Source organism: Lampris incognitus, chromosome 1 (genome assembly GCF_029633865.1).
Source record: "Lampris incognitus isolate fLamInc1 chromosome 1, fLamInc1.hap2, whole genome shotgun sequence".
NCBI lineage: Eukaryota > Metazoa > Chordata > Actinopteri > Lampriformes > Lampridae > Lampris > Lampris incognitus.
Genome location: NC_079211.1, coordinates 96,528,719 through 96,553,748, shown reverse-complemented (window position 1 = coordinate 96,553,748; position 25,030 = coordinate 96,528,719). Strand labels below are relative to the sequence as shown.

At 49.4% G+C, this 25,030-nt stretch overlaps 1 protein-coding gene and 1 long non-coding RNA gene across 2 annotated transcripts in view; both read left to right on the top strand.

Moving 5' to 3' along the window:
* The window catches only part of hsd17b3 (hydroxysteroid (17-beta) dehydrogenase 3), a 66,592-nt gene that overhangs the window by 17,677 nt on the left and 23,885 nt on the right, over window positions 1-25,030 (top strand). The gene's annotated exons all lie outside the window — the stretch shown is intronic.
* Window positions 928-23,593, top strand: LOC130117789 (uncharacterized). The gene is made up of 5 exons (XR_008810716.1): window positions 928-943; window positions 22,559-22,609; window positions 22,895-23,077; window positions 23,255-23,345; window positions 23,424-23,593. It is a non-coding gene; the product is annotated as an uncharacterized LOC130117789 (long non-coding RNA).

Below are 25,030 nucleotides of genomic sequence, written 5' to 3'. Positions count from 1 at the left end.
TGGGACAATCCCGAACAGAACCCCACGAAGGAGTGACCCCCCCCCCCGTAAACTCATAATCATGGACCACTTGCATGTGGACACGCCCTGATAATGAGTCAACGATACCCCAGTTATGGGTTAAATAACAAAGCTATGGGGATGCAGCGTAGTGGATGTGATATTTCAGCGGAAGCCAATCAATGACCAACTGTGAAACTCACAAGTATGGAGGACTGAAACTGTCATAAGAAATATATATATATATATATATATATATATATATATATATATATATATATATATATACACACACACACATACATACATACATACATACATATAGATATACATACATACATATATATACATACATATATACATATATATACATATATACACATATACACACACATATATATATAAAAATGCACACACAAATACAAAAATGAAATAATAAAGACATAAATGTTGAATTAAAAACCTCTATTATCAAATCAATGAAAATATTTCCCAATTTATTCTTTTACGTTTAAATTTATTTGTTTTTATTTATTTCCCTATTTATTCATTTCCCTATTTATTTATTTGTTTTTATTCATTTCTGTATTTCCTCAACCGTATGTTAATGAGGAGGCGTGTCTCGCCTATTACGCAATCAGCCTCAGCACGCGATCGGTCGATCTCGGGCACGCGAAACCGTACTCGTCTCTTGACGTCAGATGAGAGGAGGCGGGATGGCTGCCAGGCGCTCAGTCAGACCTGCTGCGGGAGGCCGCCGATCGGCTGGGTCAACTAGAACGACGTAAGTTTGAGACACAACCAAAAAGTAGACTGTAGTTTAGATCATTGTTTGTCATCCGGCTGAAATAACTAATAAGTCTTTTACTATTAATTTCACAGCAACTTCCAAGTTCAGCAGAGCGACAAGGTGTTTTATTGGAGACGGGCCAAAGGAGCACCTGTAAGTGAATTTAGTGGCATTTGCATAACCTCGCCAACACCATGACTAATTGATTTAGCAAACGTTGTCATATAAATATTCATTTTAATGCTCAATTTGTCGTCCTCTTTTGTCTAGCAGGGGTCCCCAATAGGCGGCCCGCGGGCCACGTCCGGCCCGTGACGGGCTGATTTATGGTCCGCGAGAATTTTTGGAGAAATGCCAGAAGGAAGATTTTTTTTTATTTCCCTACCAAAAAATAAAAAACCTTTTAATTTTTTTTTTTGGAAATCAAAAATTGTTTCTTCCTTCTGGTATTTCTGCACATTTTGTTTGGGAACACTATTCCAAACATAATTTCAGCAATCAATCCAACAAGAAATGCTACCTTGTAACTATCAATTCCACCCCGCATTTCCCCTGGTGGGCTAGTCCAGCCCCCCTCACTTGCGTATCGACACCAAAACTAACTAACGAACAACATGCTGCTGGAGGTTGAGTGGCCCGGGGTTTTAAAAGTGGCCCCAAAAGTGGCCCGCTATGAAAAGTAATTGGGGACCCCTTATTAAGTTTAGAAATCACGTCAGGACACAGCGCTGTCGCTCGACACAACCTCTCCGTGGCATTCTTTATTTAGACTGACACAGCATCAAAGGCAGACCCGATCAAACAACCCAGAGCCCGCAGGCATCACCAATTGATCCCAGCACAATAGAACAGCACCAAATCAAATGCAGCACTGTCGATGTGTGCATACATAACATCCCCCCCCCCCGGCAGGATTTCAAACATGAAAGGTTGACACAAAGTCCTCTAGGTGGCCAGGGCGTAAACGTGTGCGAACAGGTCGCGGGGCGGCCTGAGGCTGGGCAGGCCGAGGTGGGGAGGGAGATGGCAGGGGAAGCTGAGGCCCAGGAATGTCTGGGGCCCGTGTAGGAGCTGCATGAAGCCCCGGGGCGTCTCGCCATGCTGAGGGAATGGCTATGGTTGTGTCACCAGCTGTGTGTGGCGGAGCTGACACCTTCCGTAGACGACTGGAGTGCCACCGAGTGCCATCGCTGAGGAGGTAAGTGGCTGGGCCCAGCTGACGGGTGACTTGGAGAGGAGAGGACCAATATGAAGCCATTTTATTGTCCCTGTGGGGCCTGCGGACCCTGACCCAGTCTGACACATTGATGTCTGGCACCCTGGTTCGTTTTGACTGGTCAAACCGTTGCTTCATCCGCGTCTGCTGACGAGTGACTGAGGCTCTGACCCCAGAGGGAGGTGCCTGAGGTGTGGAGGGGCGGAGCCTGTCAAGGGGCATGCACAGCTCCCGGCCTAGCATGAGAGAGGCTGGGGAGACGCCTGTGGTCGAGTGCTGTGTGGCCCGATAGTGCAGCAGAGTGTGACGGATGGCCTGCGTGAAAGAGCACCCTTGGGCCATGTGTGCTCTGAGGCCGTTCTTCAGTGACTGGTGAAAACGTTCAACGCCGCCATTGGCCTGGGGGTGGTAGTACGCAGTGCGTATATGACGGATGCCCTTGCTTTCGAGATAAGCAGTGAACTCAGCAGAGACCAGCTGAGGGCCGTTGTCAGTGGTGATGGCCTTTGGGAGGCCCCAGCGAGAGAAAAGAGAGTCCAGGAAGTCGATGATGATCTGTGAGATCACAGTGCCGGAAGTGGTGAGTTCAGGCCATTTTGAGTGTAGATCGTAGGCGACCACCATGAAGCGTTGGTGGTGGGGAACTCCATGGATCTCACCACAAATGTCCAACTGCAGGTGTTCCCAGGGCTGAGAGGGCCAGGCGAGAGGTTGCAGGGGTGGGGGAGCCTGGTGGCCGGTCTTGCCACTCACAAGGCAGGCAGAACAGTCCTTCACCAGAGCCTCAATATCTCTGTCTATCCCCGGCCACCACACCAGGTCTCGGCAGCGCTGTTTCAGTTTCACAATGCCCAGGTGGCCTTCATGCGCCGTATTCAAAACACGTGCACGGAGAGCAGCTGGGACCACTGTGCAAAACCCACGTGCCACGCAGGTGTCGTTCCAGCAGGAGAGCTCCTGTCTGACTCGGGCTAACGCAGCCAGCTCCTCTGGGACCTTGTGAGGCCAGCCGTTCTGGATGTAGGTGCGGAGCTGGGAGAGGACAGGGTCCTGTTCGGAGGCTGCCCTCAGCTCCTGCAGAGAGACAGTGGCCTGGAGGGGTGTGTGTAGCATTTGGACAATGTCCTTTTCCACACAGTCAGTGTCCGTCTGTGGAGCTGGGGTGGAGACAGAGCGAGAGAGCAGGTCGGCGACAACATTGTCTCTGCCTGGGGTGAACCGCAGGCTGAAGTTGTACTGGCGGAGGCGGTCAGACCAGCGGTGCAGCCTCAGGGGTTTGTGGCCTGTCCCAGATGTGGACAGCAGCGCTGTCAGGGCCTGGTGATCTGTCCTGAGGGTGAAGGAGAGGCTATAGAGGTAGAGGTGCCACCTTTCACAAGCCCAGATACAGGCTAACGCCTCACGCTCACCCACGGAGTACCGCTGCTCGGTCAGGTTGAGGGCACGGGAGGCGAAGGCAATGGGCTTCTCCACACCGTTCTGGGTTTGAGACAGCACGGCCCCTATCGCTGTGGCTGATGCGTCACAGGTCACAAAGGTGGAGCTGGAGATGTTGAAGTGAGCCAACACTGGTGGTGAAGTCAGTTGAGTCTTGAGATCACGCACAGCGTCACTGCATGCCTTTGACCACACCCATGGCTCGTCCTTACGCAGCAGCTGGCGCAGGGGGGCTGTGGTCGCAGAGTACTGGGGAAGAAACCTCAGGTAGTAACTTGTCATACCCAGGAAGGAGGCGACCTGGGCGGCCGAGCTGGGCTCAGGGATGGCCTGAATGGCGTCCACGTTGGATTGTAGTGGAGTTACACCGCTCGCTGACAGCCGGAACCCCACGAAGTCGATGGCTGGCACAGAGAGGACACATTTCTCAGCATTGAGAGTTAGCTTGTGCTTGGACAGGGCTGCGAAGACCATGTTAAGGCGCTTGTCGTGGATTTCACTGGTGGGCCCGTGTACCACTATATCGTCCAGATAAATGGCCACGCCCAGTATGCCAGCCAGCACGGAGACCATGATTTTCTGGAAGCAGCTAGGGGCGGAGCTGAGACCGAAAGGCATCCTGGTGTAGCGAAACACTCCTGCATGTGTCACAAAGGCTGTGAGGTTTCGGCTGCTGGGTTGGAGGGGCACCTGTAAGTACCCCTGTCTGAGGTCGAGCTTGGAGAACACCTCAGAGCCATAGAACTGAGCAGTGAGTTCTTCTGAGGTGGGCAGTGGATACTTATCCGGGACCACTGCCTTATTTACTGCACGTAGATCGACGCAGACACGCAGGCCCCCCGACTTCTTCTTAGCCACCACGAGGTTTGAGACCCAAGGTGACGCGTCCACCGGTTCAATGATGCCAGCTTCCAGCAGTTGTTGCAGCTCGGCGGAGACCCCATCACGGAGAGCCAACGGGATGCGGCGCAGTGGTTGGATGACAGATTTCACAGCAGGGTTGAGGAGAGGTTGATGGGTGAAGGCGGAGAGGCAGCCCAGCCCCATAAACAGCGATGGCCACTTCTGCTGCCAAGGTGTGGCGACAGTCAGGATTGCTGCCCCCCTTGTGTCTAAGAGGGAGAACCCCAGAGCGGAGAACAGGTCCAGGCCCATCAGGTTGGCCCCACGGCGTGCCACATGAAAAACTGCATTAGGCACCAGCTTGGTTCCATAGCGGACAGTCAGTTGGAGAGAGCCAACCAGATCGATTTTGGAGTCACCATACCCACAGAGGACAGCTGAGGGTGCGGACAGTGGCAGTGAACCGAAAAATTGACTGTAGGTATCAACATTCAGGAGAGACACACTTGCACCGGTGTCCAACAGCAGGGGAATGCACACATCATTAATGTTGACTGTACATGATTTGAATGACACTGGCGCAGAGCTCACCTTGTGAATGACGGCGGTTGAAGACTGGGGGGTGTGGCCCTCTGACCCAGCCGGGGAAGATCGACAGACGTTGGCAAAGTGATTGTGCTTACCTCAGCTACGGCATGTCTGGCCACGGGCAGGGCAGTTCTGAGCCCTTGAAACATGAGACCGAGATCCACAGTTACCACAGGACTGTTGAGGGCGGGGCCGAGAACGCCGTCGTTGCAGTTGCAAGACGTCCCCAGTGGAGTCGGCGCCCGCCTCGCTCTGGCTGGGTTGCGTCCCGAGGGGCAGCCGTGAGTAGAGGGAGGAGTCGTTGGCAGCTTGACTGGAGGTGGCCACTTGCTGTGTATTTAGCATAGCAGCACACTCAGCTGCTACTCAACCTGTAGTGCGATGGTAATTGCTGTGGACAGCAGCAGACCGTCTTTTTCCAGCAGGAGAGTCTCACGCACCTTTGCGTTGTTGGTGTGTTCGATTAGCTGGTCGCGAACCATCTCGTCCTGAAGCGCGCCAAACTTGCATGAGCTAGCTAGCCCTCGCAAATTAGCTACGTACTGCTGCACAGACTCACCAGGCAGTTGGTGTCGCTGACGGAATATAAATCGCCGAAGGAGGGCACTCTGTGGAGCAGCGAAATGGGTGCTCATAAGTCCCACAGCTTCATCAAAGCTTGTGACGTTCCCCAGAGTCCCGAGCACACGATGACCCTCTGCTCCCAAGCAGTGTATCAACAGAGCCGTCTTCCTAGCCTGGCTCACGTCGTCGAGCCCTGAGGCGATGATGTAATTTTCAAAACTATGTAGCCAGCGAGTCCATGGTACCGGAGGCTCGCCAGGTAATGCCAGGAAGGGGGCAGGTGGTGGGAGGGAGATATCAGCCATCCTCGTCGCCAATATTAAGTTTAGAAATCACGTCAGGACACAGCGCTGTCGCTCGACACAACCTCTCCGTGGCATTCTTTATTTAGACTGACACAGCATCAAAGGCAGACCCGATCAAACAACCCAGAGCCCGCAGGCATCACCAATCGATCCCAGCACAATAGAACAGCACCAAATCAAATGCAGCACTGTCGATGTGTGCATACATAACACCCCTGGTCTAGCTGAACTTTCCAGACTAGTTGCACCATACGCCCAACAGGGTTCAGTGGGGACACGCAGAAGGGCCATGCACACGAGCACACCACCACTACCTACATACACACACACACACACACACACACACACACACACACACACACACACACACACACACACACACACACACACACACACAGTGCTTGAACTGGAATAAAAAAGGCGCAGTACTCCGAATCAGTAACTGCTCGGCACACGCGCTTGTGGCTCTCGTGGGTACCACGTGTTTTTGCCTGGTTTGCCTAGATAAACCCTACACTAGTTGCTTAGATAAACCACATAGTAGTTGATCATTTTCAGACACATTTCCCCGTGAAGAATAATAATAACAATGAGTAAAAAAAAAAAACTTCAGAACTTATCTTCAAATGTGTTTAGTTCATATTTTTGTACAGGAAAAGAGGGTTTGTCTAAATTGATACATTGTACAGTGAGTTGGCAACTGTGTGTGGTTTTATTGTAGCTACTTGCTTTCTGCTGGCTTGTTTGTTCTGTCTCTCAGGTTACTTGCCCTTGTCCCAGCGCTGTCATCTCTGATTGAAGTAGCATATCTGCATATTAGAGACAAACAATTAGAACAGAGGTGTGTGTATGTGTGTGTGTGTGTGTGTGTGTGTGTAAGTAAGTAAGAGAGAGAGAGAGAGAGAGAGAGAGAGAGAGAGAGAGAGAGAGAGAGAGAGAGAGAGAGAGAGAGAGAGAGATGACCACTTGATTATACAAGTGTCTTGGAATAAAGATATCACAACTTAGATACTCACTCTTGAATTTATCCGTCTCGTCCTCTCCATCCAGAGAGGGAGACCAGTTTTCCTTTTCCATTTCCGCTCCCTGTACATAAATAGAAATGTTGTTTAACTAATCACTCAAATCGGTCAAGATGGGTCAGCAATTCAGTGTTTGGGTACATATTATAAATGTGTGAATAAGGAGCATAATTTTAACATACAACTTATATTTTTAAACATTTCAGGGAGAACTTTAGAAGCAACTTACGAGAACTTGTGATTATCTGCTTTTGTAAGTACACATCATATAATGAAATGAGTGTTTCTAGACATTTACACAGTTTAAAGCATTTTTAATCATGACAAAACTGGTTTAAGCAGGTGGTTTTAATGTTGTGGCTGATCGGTAGGTATTTATTACATATACTTTTTCAGTATTAGTATGTATTGTTTTATACTCACGTTCTTAAAAAAGGCCCCAGAATGCCTTGGGAACAGCAGTATCAGGGGCTGGACGATGTTAGCGGGAGAGAAGGCTCCCAGTCAGACAAAGTTTCTAACACAGCATTTTCTGCATTTGCAGTTGCACCAGTAACTAGAGTTTCTTTCGGCTCCTTGTCCGGCGACAACCGCTTTCTTTCTGCACTATTAAGCCAGGCTAACATTTTCGAAATAATGTCATGCTCGCTAGCTAACTTAGCTACATTTCCAGTGACAAAGCACTTTTTGAGCGCTCTATGCACTTCAATACACGCGGTAATACGTTGCATTCTGGATAGAGAAGTCTTTATGTGATATAATTAGCTTGAATTTCACAGGCGCTTCTTAGGAACTACATAGATGGTGTTTGAGATGGGATTACTGACACACTCTGAGGTTCATTAAAACAGTGGTTCTCAACTTTTTTGGGGTGCTGGACCCCCTGCGTATTTTTGATCTACCCTGAGGACCCCTCCACCTGATCTTGGGGGAGGGGGGTTGCAATTTGATAGAAACTGCATTTTAAATTGCATTATAGCATTTATTCACTCTTTGGTGCAAAAATAAGAGCTTTCAGTTGTAACTTAGATATAGTTAACAAAACAGAGTTCTTATGCAGTAACTTTCAGATATATGTAACAAAACAGAATATGTATTCAGTAACTTTCAGATATATGTAACAACAGAATTTTTATGCAGTAACTTTTAACAATGCAAACGGGAGCGAGATCTCTTATTAAAATACAATAAATTACACTTGTGAAACAGATGTAATTAGAGAAAAAAGTCCTGTTACCCTTTATAGTTTAGGTAGATAAAGGTCTCAGTCACATTTGAGTAAAATAATCCTATTTCTATAAATGTCATAGGATCTTTTTTTTAAAGATATTTTATTTTCACGGACCCCTTGCAATTACACCACGGACCACTAGGGGTCCGCGGACCCCTTGTTGAGAAACACTGCTTTACAGGAACTCTTCTTTTGTTGGTTACAACCCAGACAACAGCAATATAGAATACAGGTGCCACCTAGTGGTCACTGGTAGAATAGCATCATCCATACGTAACAGTGAGTGTTAGTGCATTCACTGATCATATTAATTGCCACAACTTGGTATAAAGATAGAGACTGCCATCAATGCGGCAGGAAAGGCCACATTGGTCGCATGTGTAAAAGTAAACCCAAGAATGACTATGGCAGAGAGAGGAAATACAGAGAAGGGAAACCAGAGTTTATAGGCAAAAGCAACACATCCAAACACAGCGGGAGAGACAAGAAGAAGAAAGGGCATTGTGTGGAGGCCAGTGACAATGAAAGTACAAGTGAAGGGACTAAATCTGACACTGATAACGAATTGCCATGTTATGCACTGTCTCGTAAGGGTAAATATTCACGTCTATCTGTGTTACCTGAAATAAATGGTAAGAAAATGGAATTAGACACAGGGGCTGCTGTATCTTTAATTTCATGGGAACAGTATAAAAGTACAATGAAAAAGGTGCCATTGCAGCCTACTGATGTAGTTCTTAGGACGTATACAGGTGAACCTTTGTTACCAGAAGGGGTTATTAATGTGAAAGTAAACCTGAATAAGCAAACAGCTGAGTTACCATTGTATGTTGTAAAAGTGAATGCAGCTCCACTATTTGGTAGAGAGTGGCTGAGAGCTATTAAGCTTAACTGGAAAGACTTAAAAACTGTGTATGGTGTACAACTTGAAAAGAAAGACAGTTTAGATGCTGTACTAAAGCGGCATTCTGCTGTGTTCTCGGATGGGTTGGGTTCAATGAAAGACATTAAGGCGAGAGTGACTCTTAAACCTGATAGCATACCCAAATTCTGCCCACCACGTAATGTGCCCTATGCTCTGAGATCCAAAGTAGAGGCTGAACTGACCCGCCTCACTGACCTTGGCGTGATCTCACCAGTGGAGCATAGTGACTGGGCCACACCCGTAGTTCCTGTCAACAAGAAGGATGGCACGGTGAGACTTTGTGGTGATTTCAAAGTCATCCTCAACCAAGCGCTCTGTGTGGACAAGTATCCTATTCTACGCATTGAGGATCTCTTTGCATCGCTAGCTGGAGGTCAACGCTTCAGTAAACTGAACTTGTCAAACGCATACCTACAGATGGAAGTAGTGGAGGAGTCGAGGAAGCTACTGACTGTTTCCACACAAAAAGGACTTTTCTGCTACAACCGCTTGCCCTTCGGTATTGCGTCGGCACCAGCGTTGTTCCAGAAGGCTATGGATCAAGTGCTCGTTGGATTGCCATTCACGCACTGTTATCTCGATGACATTCTGGTTAGTGGGCCAGATGAAGAGACCCACCTGAAAGCCCTGGACGACGTTCTCACGAGACTGGAGGAGTATGGTCTCCATGTCAAAAAGGATAAGTGCATGTTTTTCCAGGAGTCAGTAGAGCAGGGGGTCCCCAATTACTTTTCATAGCGGGCCACTTTTGGGGCCACTTTTAAAACCACGGGCCACTCAACCTCCAGCAGCATGTTGTTCGTTAGTTAGTTTTGGTGTCGATGCGCAAGTGAGGGGGGCTGGACTAGCCCACAAGGGGAAATGCGGGGTGGAATTGATAGTTACAAGGTAGCATTTCTTGTCGGATTGATTGCTGGAATTATGTTTGGAATAGTGTTCCCAAACAAAATGTGCAGAAATACCAGAAGGAAGAAACAATTTTTTATTTCCAAAAAATTTTTTATAAAGTTTTTTTTTTTGGTAGGGAAATAAAAAAAAATCTTCCTTCTGGCATTTCTCCAAAAATTCTCGCGGACCGTAAATCAACCCGTCACGGGCCGGACGTGGCCCGCGGGCCGCCTACTGGGGACCCCTGCAGTAGAGTATCTAGGTCATATCATCGATGCTGCCGGGCTCCACAAGTCGCCAGAGAAGGAACGCGCTGTTGTGGAGGCACCGGCGCCCACCAACGTTAGCCAACTACGCTCGCTCCTCGGAATGATAAACTACTATGGACGTTTCATCCCGGACCTGGCAACCATCCTGCAACCACTGAACGCACTGCTGCACAAAGGGAAGAAATGGCAGTGGACTACAGCTTGTGAGGCAGCGTTCCGAAAAGTGAAAGAGCTCATGGCATCTCAGAAGGCGCTAACCCACTACAACCCTGAGCTGCCCCTCCGTCTAGCCTGTGATGCTTCACCCTACGGGGTAGGGGCTGTACTCTCTCACGTCATGCCTGATGGTGTAGAGAAACCTATCGCTTATGCGTCAAGAACACTCAGCAAAGCAGAGCAGAACTATGCCCAGATTGAGCGAGAGGCGCTGGGGATAGTCTTTGGCGTATGCAAGTTTCACCAGTACCTCTATGGTAACAAGTTCACTCTACTCACTGACCATTGCCCGCTGACCTCCATTCTCAGTCCAGTGAGGAGTACGCCGTCGATGGCCGCAGCCCGCATGCAGCGCTGGGCGCTCCTCTTGTCAGCGCATGATTACACTATAGAGTATCGTAAGGCTTCAGCACATACTAATGCAGATGGACTGTCAAGGTTGCCACTTCCGCACACTCACGATGACAAGATAGACACCGTAGATATGTTTTACATGTCACAGTTAGACACACTACCAATCAGTACCACGGATATCCGAAACAACACTAGATCTGACCCTACACTGTCTCGCGTACTAGAGATGGTCACTACTGGACATTTTACAAACACCAAAAACACAGATACTGAACTGTCTGTTTTCCTGACTCGTCAAAATGACCTCACAATCCAACAGGGATGCCTCATGTGGGGCACACAAGTGGTAGTGCCACCCAAGCTACGGCCCCGGGTGCTCAACAAGCTACATCAGGGGTCCCCAATAGGCGGCCCGCGGGCCACGTCCGGCCTGTGACGGGTTGATTTATGGTCCGCGAGAGTTTTTGGAGAAATGCCAGAAGGAAGATTTTTTTTATTTCCCTACCAAAAAGTAAAAAATAAAAAACCTTTTAATTTTTTTTTTTTTGGAAATAAAAAATTGTTTCTTCCTTCTGGTATTTCTGCACATTTTGTTTGGGAACACTATTCCAAACATAATTTCAGCAATCAATCCAGCAAGAAATGCTACCTTGTAACTATCAATTCCACACCGCAATTCCCCTTGTGGGCTAGTCCAGCCCCCCCTCACTTGCGTATCGACACCAAAACTAACTAACGAACAACATGCTGCTGGAGGTTGAGTGGCCCGGGGTTTTAAAAGTGGCCCTAAAAGTGGCCCGCTATGAAAAGTAATTGGGGACCCTGAGCTACATACAGCACACCCAGGGGTAGTGAGGATGAAAAGCTTGGCACGGTCGTATGTCTGGTGGCCAGGTATTGACTCTCAGATCGAGCTCCAGGCCAAATCCTGCCACTCATGCCAGCGTATTCAGAGAGAACCGAGTCTTGCCCCTCTACATCCGTGGATGTGGCCTTCCAGTCCTTGGGAAAGGATTCACGTGGACTTGGCTGGTCCATTTGAAGGACACATGTATCTTGTGGTAGCAGATGCTCATTCTAAATGGCCCGAGGTGCAAATCATGGATAGCACCACAGCAAGCAAGACCATCACAGTACTGAGGGGCCTTTTCAGTCGCCACGGCCTTCCTCACATTCTCGTAAGCGACAATGGACCCCAGTTCTGTTCTGAGGAATTCGCCACATTCCTGAAAGCCAATGGAGTCAAGCACATTCGCTCAGCGCCGTATCACCCTGCTAGGGGAGTGTGGAAACGCCATGTGGATCAGATGTTGACTCGAACAGAGCAGGCACACGCGGACGCTGCCAGCTCTGCAGTCCACCTTCCTACCAGCTTCCCTATGTCCCCTCAACGTAGTGCTGGTGGCACTACACATCACCTCGGTACCCCTGCATCTCACACTGATGAGAACACTAATCCACTTCCAGTGGCTATCGAGCCCACGGAGACACCTCACTCCAGTGCACCAGCTGGTGCTGGACCTACTAAGATAGCGGAGACTGTTAGACACTCGCGCTATCCGGTGAGACATACTAAACCAGTGTTTCTCAACCGGGGGTCCGCGGACCCCTAGTGGTCCGTGGTGTAATTGCAAGGGGTCCGTGAAAATAAAATATCTTTAAAAAAAAAGATCCTATGACATTTATAGAAATAGGATTATTTTACTCAAATGTGACTGAGACCTTTATCTACCTAAACTATAAAGGGTAACATGACTTTTTTCTCTAATTACATCTGTTTCACAAGGGTAATTTATTGTATTTTAATAAGAGATCTCGCTCCCGTTTGCATTATTAAAAGTTACTCCATAAAAGTTCTGTTGTTACATATATCTGAAAGTTACTGAATACATATTCTGTTACATATATCTGAAAGTTACTGCATAAGAATTCCGTTTTGTTACATATATCTGAAAGTTAATGAATACATATTCTGTTTTGTTACATATATCTGAAAGTTACTGAATACATATTCTGTTTTGTTACATATATCTGAAGTTACTGCATAAGAATTCTGTTTTGTTAACTATATCTAAGTTACAACTGAAAGCTCTTATCTTTGCCCCAAAGAGTGAATAAATGCTATAATGCAATTTAAAATGCAGTTTCTACTGTTTCTATCAAATTGCAACCCCCGTCCCCCAAGATCAGGTGGAGGGGTCCTCAGGGTAGATCAAAAATACGCAGGGGGTCCAGGACCCCAAAAAGGTTGAGAACCACTGTACTAAACCACCTGCACGTTACTCTGCTGAGTAAACACATTGATAATGTGGTAAAGAGACTGAGACTTTTGAGTTTAAAAATATTGGGAAACGAATACGGGTTCTTAAAGTATACTGGAAAATAACAATGTTTTGAATGTACTTTTGGGAAGTAACATTACGCCTTTGTCACTTAATCTTTGTTCCGGGACGGGAAGTGATTTTTGCATTGTTGATGTACAACATATTTTAGTTGGGAGATGTTATGTATGGATGCTATTCTACCAGTGACCACTAGGTGGCACCTGTATTCTATATTGCTGTTGACTGGGTTGTAACCAACAGAAGAAGAGTTCCTGTAAAGCATGGAAATGAACAGCCGTGTGTGCGTTGTGGTCCCTGCATCGTGTGTGAAATTGTTTACACCATAGTGTTATTAGTCAGCTACATAATACTCACTGTTATGTATGCACACATCGACAGTGCTGCATTTGATTGGGTGCTGTTCTATTGTGCTGGGATCGATTGGTGATGCCTGCGGGCTCTGGGTTGTTTGATCGGGTCTGCCTTTGATGCTGTGTCAGTCTAAATAAAGAATGCCACGGAGAGGTTGTGTCGAGCGACAGCGCTGTGTCCTGACGTGATTTCAAAATACAATATTGGCGACGAGGATGGCTGATATCTCTCTCCCACCACCTGCCCCCTTCCTGGCATTACCTGGCGAGCCTCCGGTACCATGGACTCGCTGGCTACATAGTTTTGAAAATTACATCATCGCCTCAGGGCTCGACGACGTGAGCCAGGCTAGGAAGACGGCTCTGTTGCTACACTGCTTGGGAGCAGAGGGTCATCGTGTGCTCGGGTCTCTGGGGAACGTCACAAGCTTTGCCGAAGCTGTGGGACTTATGAGCAACCATTTCGCTGCTCCACAGAGTGCCCTCCTTCGGCGATTTATATTCCGTCAGCGACACCAACTGCCTGGTGAGTCTGTGCGGCAGTACGTAGCTAATTTGCGAGTTCTAGCTAGCTCATGCAAGTTTGGCGCGCTGCAGGACGAGATGGTTCGCGACCAGCTAATCGAACACACCAACAACGCAAAGGTGCGTGAGACTCTCCTGCTGGAAAAAGACGGTCTGCTGCTGTCCACAGCAATTACCATCGCACTACAGGTTGAGGGAGCAGCTGAGTGTGCTGCTATGCTAAATACACAGCAAGTGGCTGTAATGATCTGTGCCCTCTGGCTATGTTAACTTATAACATTAATAAAGCAAGGACGACTTCTCTCGTTTTGGGTGTTTATTCATCGACCGGATTCCGACTGACCTTGTTACGTACATCACGTGACTTTGTTGTGGCGCTACGGAAAGCCGTAAGGGACATTAGCAAATCAAATATTACTAGCAAATATTACATCTCCCTTTTTCTGAAAAGTGCTGCTTTCTCTGCAGAGATACAGACCACGTTGAGCACGTTTATAAACGAATACAATCTTAATAAGAAAGAATATGAAAATGGAACTCTTATATAACTGGACTGCAACAAAGTAGTGTAAAACATTTCCTTCCCTGTCTAAATGTGACACCGTAATAACATTTCATCTTTTTTTTTTTTTTTTTTTTTACATTCATAAGTCAAGGATTTGTCTTGGTTTGACCGTGCGACCTGACCTCGTGGTGTAACCAGGCTGTGTGTCTGGTTGTCGCTGATTGTTCGTGTCTGGAGGTTCAGCATGCTCTTGCTGATGGGCTTGTGTGTTGTTGTTAGCGCTGGTAACAGTCTGCTGTGAAGTGTGTGTGTGTGTAGTGTGAGCGTTCACTCTGCTTTGTCGCAGGTGTTGACGGTTGCGTTGGTAGATCTGACCTTCTTTGGTTTGGATGTGGTAGCTCCTGTCTGTGTTCGCTGGTCTTTCCACAGTTGCAGGTCTCCAGGATCCATCCTCCTGCCGGAAGCGGATTGGTGTGCCTGCGGGCAGGTGGGGCAGAGGTTTGGCTGTTCGGTTGTAGTATGCCTGCTGGCGCTGTTGACATACCTCTCTCCTTTTGTGAACATCCTCCTGACTGGCGATCTGTGGCTGCAGGTGTTTTGCTGTTGATGGGAGAATGGACCGCAGCCTCCGACTCATCAGTAGCTGTGCCGGTGATTTCAGGTTGTCCACCGGTGTGTTGCGATACTCCAGTAAGCTCATGTAGGGGTCTTTGTTCTCAGCTTTGGCTTTGTCCAGGATGCGTTTGGCCGTCTGGACAGTCTTCTCGGAGAGGCCGTTGCTCTGTGGGTAGTGGGGGCTTGTGGTGGTGTGTGAGAAACCCCATGTCTGTGAGAAGTTGCGGAACTCACCAGAGCTGTAGCACGGACCGTTGTCGCTGATGATAGTCTCGGGGATTCCGTGTCGAGCCATTGCTGCTTTCAGCTTCATGATGACGGCAGATGAGGTGCAGCTGTAAAGTCTTTCTAGCTCGAAGAATCTGGAGTAGTAGTCCACAGTGACTATGAAGTCCTGTGAGTTCCATGTGAATAGGTCTGTGCCTATCACTTGCCACGGCCGCTCGGGTATGGCGTGTGACATCATTGGTTCCTTTGCATTTGCGCTGCGCCGTTCTTGGCATATGCTGCAGTCTGCTACCGCATCCTCGATCTGTTTCCCCATGCCAGGCCAGAACAGTAAGTCTCTTGCTCGGCATTTGCTTTTTTCCACGCCAAGGTGGCTGGCATGGATGCGCTGTATCATGTCCTTGCGAAGCTTTTGGGGGACAATGATTCTCTCACCTTTGAACAGGATACCGTCCATTTCTGAGATTTCTGCTCTGTGGTTCCAGTATTCCTGGATGCTGGGCGGGCACTTTTTCTTTGTGTCTGGCCAGCCAGTGAGTGTGGCTCGTCTGAGTGCGGTGAGCTGTGGATCTTGCGCTGTTTCCTGCTTGATTTCTGTGAGTCTTGTGTCGCTCACAGGGATGTTGCTGAGGACTGTGTGCACTTGGGCCTCCATCCCTTCCTGTAGGTCACTGTCGTGGTGTTCTATTGACTTGCGTGACAGTGTGTCGGCCACCGGTATGTCCTTACCGGGGCGGTGGATGATTTGGATGTCGTATTTTTGGAGCGCCAGGATCATCCGTTGCAGCCGGGGTGGTGCTGCTGCCAGTGGCTTTTTTAGTATTGCCTCCAGAGGCTTGTGGTCTGACTCCACAATCACTTTTCGTCCATACATGTACTCGTGGAACCTCTTGCAGCCGAAGACCACAGCGTAGAGCTCCTTCTCTATCTGTGCGTAGTTTTCTTCAGTGCTGTTGAGTGACTTGGACGCATAGGCAATTGGTTTGCCATCTTGGAGCATGACAGCCCCAAGGCCACTTTTGGATGCATCCACTTGGAGTCGCAGCTCTTTCTGCGGGTCGAAATATGAGAGTACTGGACCTGGGTGCTGTGTAATGAGATTCTTCATCTCTTGGAACGCCTTGTCGTGGACTGCATCCCACACAAACTCACTGTCCTGTTTCAGAAGCTGTCTGAGGGGTGAGTTTATCTGTGAGAGGTGTGGAGCAAATCTGGCGAGGTAGTTGATCATGCCGAGGACTGTCTCCAGCTCTGCTTTGTTCTGTGGGGGTTGCATGTCCTTGACCGCCTTCACCTTGTGTGGGTCTGGTTTGATGCCTTCGTGTGAGAGCGTGTGGCCGAAGTAGCTTACCTCGGACACGCATATGTGACACTTGTCGGGGTTGAGCCTCACCCCTCGCTCCCTTGTGCGCTTCAGCATCGCTCTGAGACGCTGGTCATGTTCCTCTTTAGTCTTGCCGAACACTAGTATATCGTCCACTATGGCCGTCACACCGTCCAATCCTTCATATGTTTCATCCACGCGTCTCTGGAACTCGTCTTGAGCGGACACGATTCCGAATGGCAGTCTGAGGAAACGATACCTGCCAAACACTGTGTTAAATGTCGTCAACATTGAGGATTCAGTGCTCAGTTTGATGGCCCAATAGCCTGACCGCGCGTCTAACACGCTAAAGTACTCAGCTCCAGCAAGCTTTGTGGTGGCGTCCTCCAGCGTGGGGAGGGGGTAGTGAGGTCGTTGTATCACTTTGTTAAGAGCTCTGGGGTCTAAACACACTCTAAGTTTGCCTGTCTTTGGCTTCTCAACAATGACGAGTGCGTTCACCCATTCTGTGGGTTCTGTTACCTTACAGATTATGCCGCCTTTCTCCATGCTGTCAAGCTCGTCCCTCAGTTTGCTGCGTAGGGCGATGGGGATTCTGCGTGGCGGGCAGACGACCGGCGTTGCATCTGGTGTGACGCGGAAGGTGCACTCGCCTGGGAACTCTCCTATTCCCTGGAAAACATCTGCATACTCATCCATTATGCTCTGTGATGTGACATTGTTTTCCTCGCTCACAGCCATCACTATTTTTACCAAGTTTAGGTCACGGCATGTTTTCATTGCCATGACTGGTGGGGCGTTTGTGTCAATGACGTAAAAGTCCAGCATCATTGCATTGTCTCTGTACTTACATTTGAGTTTGCATGTGCCTTTCACGCTCAGCGCGCCTCCTCCATATTCAGTGAGTCTGTGTATTGCTGGTTTCAGTGTCACATTTTTGAACAGCGCCTGGAACAGGTTGGTGGGAATAGTATTGGCCTGTGCCCCAGTGTCTAGTTTAAACTTTACCTTCTGTGGAGGTGTGCCAATTCCAACCTCTACGTAAGCCTGCTCGTTGCTTTTTCCGTTGTTCTCTATTGAGATGCAGTCTATGTACAGCTCTGTCTGTTCTCCCACAGCGGTGCTCTCCACTGTAATGTTGTCGAAGTACAGTTCTTCCTGCTCTCTGTCAGTGGTGTACTCTTCTGGGTTCTCTCCGACGGCATGTACTGGGCCGCGGTAGTACTTTGTCTGTCCCTGGGAGCTAGACTTGCATACTTTAGCAAAATGATTGAGCTTCTTGCATTTAATGCATTGTTTACCCTTAGCTGGGCAAGTGGCTTTAGCGCCGTGTAGCCCTCCACAATAGCTACACGCCCTGGCGGCGGTGCTAACGTCCCTTTGTCTGAAGTTAGCGTTAGCTGCTTTGGGTGCGTTCGGTTTGTAAGTCTTTCTGCCTATTGCGTGCACCGTTTCATGTGTGCTGCCCTGGCCCATAGACTTTAGCTGTTGCTTTGCTAGCTCGTGTGAGCGGGCTACATCTATGGCCTTTTCTAGCGTTAGCTCAGCTCCCTGGCTAAGTAGCTTTTCTCTCACTCTGGGTGAGTTGGTGGCAAACACGATGCGGTCCCTGACCATCTCGTCGGCATTTGGGTATCCACAGTCTTTGACTAGGAGCTTTAGCTCAGTTACAAATCGTTCGAAGGATTCACTCTCTCCCTGCATCTTTTCATGAAATTTATATCTGGCATAAATCGGGTTTGCTTTGGGGGTGATGTACTCAGTGTACTTATCGTAGTACGTTTCTAGCTTCTTGGCTTGTTCTCCGCTGAGTGTCCAAGTGTTGTGCACATCTCGCCCTTTTTCCCCTATCCAGAGCAGGAGGTAGCTGCATTTCTCCTCTTCGTTCTTCCTGCGCAGGGGGCCCGTGAACATTAGCTCCGTTGTTTGCCGAAATCGTCTCCATGCTTCAGGTAAGTTCGCCGATTCCCAGTCCATCCGTGGAGCTGGAACGCCGTACGAATCCATATTGGGTATTTAAACTCCGCTACTCTGACACCATGTAATGATCTGTGCCCTCTGGCTATGTTAACTTATAACATTAATAAAGCAAGGACGACTTCTCTCGTTTTGGGTGTTTATTCATCGACCGGATTCCGACTGACCTTGTTACGTACATCACGTGACTTTGTTGTGGCGCTACGGAAAGCCGTAAGGGACATTAGCAAATCAAATATTACTAGCAAATATTACAGTGGCCACCTCCAGTCAAGCTGCCAACGACTCCTCCCTCTACTCACGGCTGCCCCTCGGGACGCAACCCAACCAGAGCGAGGCGGGCGCCGACTCCACTGGGGACGTCTTGCAACTGCAACGACGGCGTTCTCGGCCCCGCCCTCAACAGTCCTGTGGTAACTGTGGGTCTCGGTCTCATGTTTCAAAGGCTCAGAACTGCCCTGCCCGTGGCCAGACATGCCGTAGCTGCGGTAAGCACAATCACTTTGCCAACGTCTGTCGATCTTCCCCGGCTGGGTCAGAGGGCCACACCCCCCAGTCTTCAACCGCCGTCATTCACAAGGTGAGCTCTGGGCCAGTGTCATTCAAATCATGCACAGTCAACATTAATGATGTGTGCATCCCCCTGCTGTTGGACACCGGTGCAAGTGTGTCTCTCCTGAATGTTGATACCTACAGTCAATTTTTCGGTTCACTGCCACTGTCCGCACCCTCAGCTGTCCTCTGTGGGTATGGTGACTCCAAAATCGATCTGGTTGGCTCTCTCCAAGTGACTGTCCACTATGGAACCAAGCTGGTGCCCAATGCAGTTTTTCATGTGGCACGCCGTGGGGCCAACCTGATGGGCCTGGACCTGTTCTCCGCTCTGGGGTTCTCCCTCTTAGACACAAGGGGGGCAGCAATCCTGACTGTCGCCACACCTTGGCAGCAGAAGTGGCCATCGCTGTTTATGGGGCTGGGCTGCCTCTCCGCCTTCACCCATCAACCTCTCCTCAACCCTGCTGTGAAATCTGTCATCCAACCACTGCGCCGCATCCCGTTGGCTCTCCGTGATGGGGTCTCCGCCGAGCTGCAACAACTGCTGGAAGCTGGCATCATTGAACCGGTGGACGCGTCACCTTGGGTCTCAAACCTCGTGGTGGCTAAGAAGAAGTCGGGGGGCCTGCGTGTCTGCGTCGATCTACGTGCAGTAAATAAGGCAGTGGTCCCTGATAAGTATCCACTGCCCACCTCAGAAGAACTCACTGCTCAGTTCTATGGCTCTGAGGTGTTCTCCAAGCTCGACCTCAGACAGGGGTACTTAGAGGTGCCCCTCCACCCCAGCAGCCGAAACCTCACAGCCTTTGTGACACATGCAGGAGTGTTTCGCTACACCAGGATGCCTTTCGGTCTCAGCTCCGCCCCTAGCTGCTTCCAGAAAATCATGGTCTCCGTGCTGGCTGGCATACTGGGCGTGGCCATTTATCTGGACGATATAGTGGTACACGGGCCCACCAGTGAAATCCACCAGTGAAATCCACGACAAGCGCCTTAACATGGTCTTCGCAGCCCTGTCCAAGCACAAGCTAACTCTCAATGCTGAGAAATGTGTCCTCTCTGTACCAGCCATCGACTTCGTGGGGTTCCGGCTGTCAGCGAGCGGTGTAACTCCACTACAATCCAACGTGGACGCCATTCAGGCCATCCCTGAGCCCAGCTCGGCCGCCCAGGTCGCCTCCTTCCTGGGTATGACAAGTTACTACCTGAGGTTTCTTCCCCAGTACTCTGCGACCACAGCCCCCCTGCGCCAGCTGCTGCATAAGGACGAGCCATGGGTGTGGTCAAAGGCATGCAGTGACGCTGTGCGTGATCTCAAGACTCAACTGACTTCACCACCAGTGTTGGCTCACTTCGACATCTCCAGCTCCACCTTTGTGACCTGTGACGCATCAGCCACAACGATAGGGGCTGTGCTGTCTCAAACCCAGAACGGTGTGGAGAAGCCCATTGCCTTCGCCTCCCATGCCCTCAACCTGACCGAGCAGCGGTACTCCGTGGGTGAGCGTGAGGCGTTAGCCTGTATCTGGGCTTGTGAAAGGTGGCACCTCTACCTCTATGGCCGCTCCTTCACCCTCAGGACAGATCACCAGGCCCTGACAGCGCTGCTGTCCACATCTGGGACAGGCCACAAACCCCTGAGGCTGCACCGCTGGTCTGACCGCCTCCGCCAGTACAACTACAGCCTGCAGTTCACCCCAGGCAGAGACAATGTTGTCGCCGACCTGCTCTCTCGCTCTGTCTCCACCCCAGCTCCACAGACGGACACTGACTGTTTGGAAAAGGACATTGTCCAAATGCTACACACACCCCTCCAGGCCACTGTCTCTCTGCAGGAGCTGAGGGCAGCCTCCGAACAGGACCCTGTCCTCTCCCAGCTCCGCACCTACATCCAGAACGGCTGGCCTCACAAGGTCCCAGAGGAGCTGGCTGCGTTCGCCCGAGTCAGACAGGAGCTCTCCTGCTGGAACGACACCTGCGTGGCACGTGGGTTTTGCACAGTGGTCCCAGCTGCTCTCCGTGCACGTGTTTTGAATACGGCGCATGAAGGCCACCTGGGCATTGTGAAACTGAAACAGCGCTGCCGAGACCTGGTGTGGTGGCCGGGGATAGACAGAGATATTGAGGCTCTGGTGAAGGACTGTTCTGCCTGCCTTGTGAGTGGCAAGACTGGCCACCAGGCTCCCCCACCCCTGCAACCTCTCGCCTGGCCCTCTCAGCCCTGGGAACACCTGCAGTTAGACATTTATGGTGAGATCCATGGAGTTCCCCACCACCAACGCTTCATGGTGGTCGCCTACGATCTACACTCAAAATGGCCTGAACTCACCACTTCCGGCACTGTGACCTCACAGATCATCATCGACTTCCTGGACTCTCTTTTCTCTCGCTGGGGCCTCCCAAAGGCCATCACCACTGACAACGGCCCTCAGCTGGTCTCTGCTGAGTTCACTGCTTATCTCGAAAGCAAGGGCATCCGTCATATACGCACTGCGTACTACCACCCCCAGGCCAATGGCGGCGTTGAACGTTTTCACCAGTCACTGAAGAACGACCTCAGAGCACACATGGCCCAAGGGTGCTCTTTCACGCAGGCCATCCGTCACACTCTGCTGCACTATCGGGCCACACAGCACTCGACCACAGGCGTCTCCCCAGCCTCTCTCATGCTAGGCCGGGAGCTGTGCATGCCCCTTGACAGGCTCCGCCCCTCCACACCTCAGGCACCTCCCTCTGGGGTCAGAGCCTCAGTCACTCGTCAGCAGACGCGGATGAAGCAACGGTTTGACCAGACAAAACGAACCAGGGTGCCAGACATCAATGTGTCAGACTGGGTCAGGGTCCGCAGGCCCCACAGGGACAATAAAATGGCTTCATACTGGTCCTCTCCAAGTCACCCGTCAGCTGGGCCCAGCCACTTAACTCCTCAGCGATGGCACTCGGTGGCACTCCAGTCGTCTACGGAAGGTGTCAGCTCCGCCACACACAGCTGGTGACACAACCATAGCCATTCCCTCAGCATGGCGAGACGCCCCGGGGCTTCATGCAGCTCCTACACGGGCCCCAGACATTTCTGGGCCTCAGCTTCCCCTGCCATCTCCCTCCCCACCTCGGCCTGCCCAGCCTCAGGCCGCCCCGTGACCTGTTCGCACACGTTTACACCCTGGCCACCTAGAGGACTTTGTGTCAACCTTTCATGTTTGAAATCCTGCCGGGGGGGGGGGGGAATGTTATGTATGCACACATCGACAGTGCTGCATTTGATTTGGTGCTGTTCTATTGTGCTGGGATCGATTGGTGATGCCTGCGGGCTCTGGGTTGTTTGATCGGGTCTGCCTTTGATGCTGTGTCAGTCTAAATAAAGAATGCCATGGAGAGGTTGTGTCGAGCGACAGCGCTGTGTCCTGACGTGATTTCAAAATACAATACTCACCTTGTCAGATAACTTTGGACATGCATTCTGATCCTTTTTCATATTCATAACAGGAACTTCATCAGATACAACTGCATCAGGGGGTCCCATTCATCAAGTGGATGGTAACATAAAAAAATACACTGATTTAACACATAACTAATCATAAGATGTGGCTCAAATAATACATTTTGCACCTGTTAAAGGCCATCACACAAGTTGCCAAAATTACACTTGAAATTAAACATTCTAGATTGCTGTCAGCAGCTATCACCAATATGGGTATATATCTGGAAGCCACGCAATATTTAAATCCATTTGATGATTCACTCAATTCACCATTTGCATTTTTTTTCATACTCCATATTTATTAATATGCTCATTTATGTTGACATTGACTTTTTGTCAAGACTGGATTATAGAGTTGGAGCCCCTAAAGGCAGCGCAACTGTTCAGCCATTCAACACGTGACGCCCACCTGTCCTTAAACTTAAATCTCCAAGATTCAGTAGAGGAAAGGAACAGGGCCATCGTTATTTTTTATAAGATGCCACGGGTGGAGTGGTTCAATCCACTGCAATGCAAATTGATAGGTAAAGATTTCAATAACGCCTCAAAATAGGGAATGTCATATAGTGTGCATTTGTTTATTTTGCTCTGTAGCTGCATTAAAGTATTTTTGATGAAGCATTTAAAATTTGAAACACTTAATAGCTGCTGAAACAATAGCTAGGTTATGCAAACTGTAAAACATTGACTGATTTTGCAAGGTGACTGCCGTTGGTGAGGTGGTGACCAGGTATATGCTGGCCACAGTGATGGAGCATCTACAAAATGGATTCATGCTAGATGAAGCAAGAGGTAAGGTTATGTGAAGTTACATTAAATCTGGTGCAAGCTGACCTGGCCAATTAAAAATCAAGGCTCTTATTGTCTCAGGAGTAAAGACATTGCTCTGAGGGTGAGCAGGACCACCTCGTGCTGTCCACCTGCCATGAGCTCCTGGAGAATGACTTCTTTGTAGTAGCAGGCAGGATAATGGGTCACTGTTTTTTAAATGATGGCCCATGCCTATATGGCCTAAGCCATGCAATCATCCATGTCCTGTTTTTTTTTTTTTTGGAGGGAGGGCGCCAGCAACCATAAAGTTTGAAGACTGCGTCAACCAGGAGGTTCGAGAGGTCATCACCTTGGTTTGTACAATTTTGTTTATGCCATTTCTCTATCAGATTATGACTTGTCTTATGTCTACATATTTTTAAGTCCCTGTATTTTTACATTTTTCAACTATTTTATGAATCCCTGTGGTACATAGGTGTCATAATAACCAATGTGCTCTCTGGGCACCCACTGATACAAACAAGGAACTCCCAGATAGTGAGAAGAAAAAGGTTTAATAGAGGATGCTGGTCTTGCCGGTCTGAATGGTCTCACTGGCATGTGGAAATCCAAGATGGAGGCTGGGAGTTGGAGAGACACCAGGTAGGACGAGGCAGGGGGACGGGAGGCTGGTCAAGCAGGGCAGCTGGAGACAGAGCAGGACTGGAAGCTGGAGCCGATGGTCACAACATAGAAAGGGAGTACAAAGAGCACACGGCTGGCACAGAGATAAACGCAAACAAGGAGCCAATGCAACTATACCACAAAGGTAAGCAGACGATCTGGCGACGAGTGGGAGAATGAACCAGTTTTATGGACCAGGAGAGTAGGTGGCTGATGAGGCTTGATGGAAGACAGGTGATTAGCTTCAGCCCCCGGCCAGCCTCCAGACAGACAGAAGGGGGAGGGACCAGCAGCACAGACAACAAGGAGGAAAACACTAGGAACCCTGACAGTACCCCCCCCCCCCTCAACGGGGTTTATCAGGATGGGCCAAATGGAACTCCCTCACCATGTCAGCATCCAGGATGAAGGAACATGGCACCCAGGCGTGCTTCTCTGGACCAAAACCCTCCCAATCAATCAAGTACTGGAGACCATGGCCCTGCCATCGAACATCCAGCAGGCGGCGCACCGTAAATGCAGGGTGGTCATCAATAAGCCGGGGGGGGGGGGTTCGGCTGGTGGGCAAAGCTCACTGTGACGAACAGGTTTTAACTGGGATACATGAAACGTAGGCTGGATCCTGTGAGACTTGGGGAGTTCCAGACGAACTGCAGTAGGATTAACGATCTTGAGAATGTTGAAGGGACCAAGGTAAAATCTTGCGAGAATCAGTCTTCGGAGGCATGTTCTTGGAGGACAACCAAACTGACTGACCTGCTTGATACTGCGGGGCAGACCGCAGCTTGCTTGTTCCGACCAATGCTATATTTACAGCGAAAAATGGTAGTATACAGATATACAAATATGAAATATGTTTACATATCGATTTAATTATGAAAATATGTACAAATACAATATGTATAAATATCTTGTGAGCATTGGTCTTGTGAGCATTGATCTTGTGAGCATTTGTCATGGAATCCTATTTCCATGATGAATTAAATCTAAAATTCCATGACGTTGGCAAGAACTGGACCCTTGTTACTTCTGCATGGAAAGAA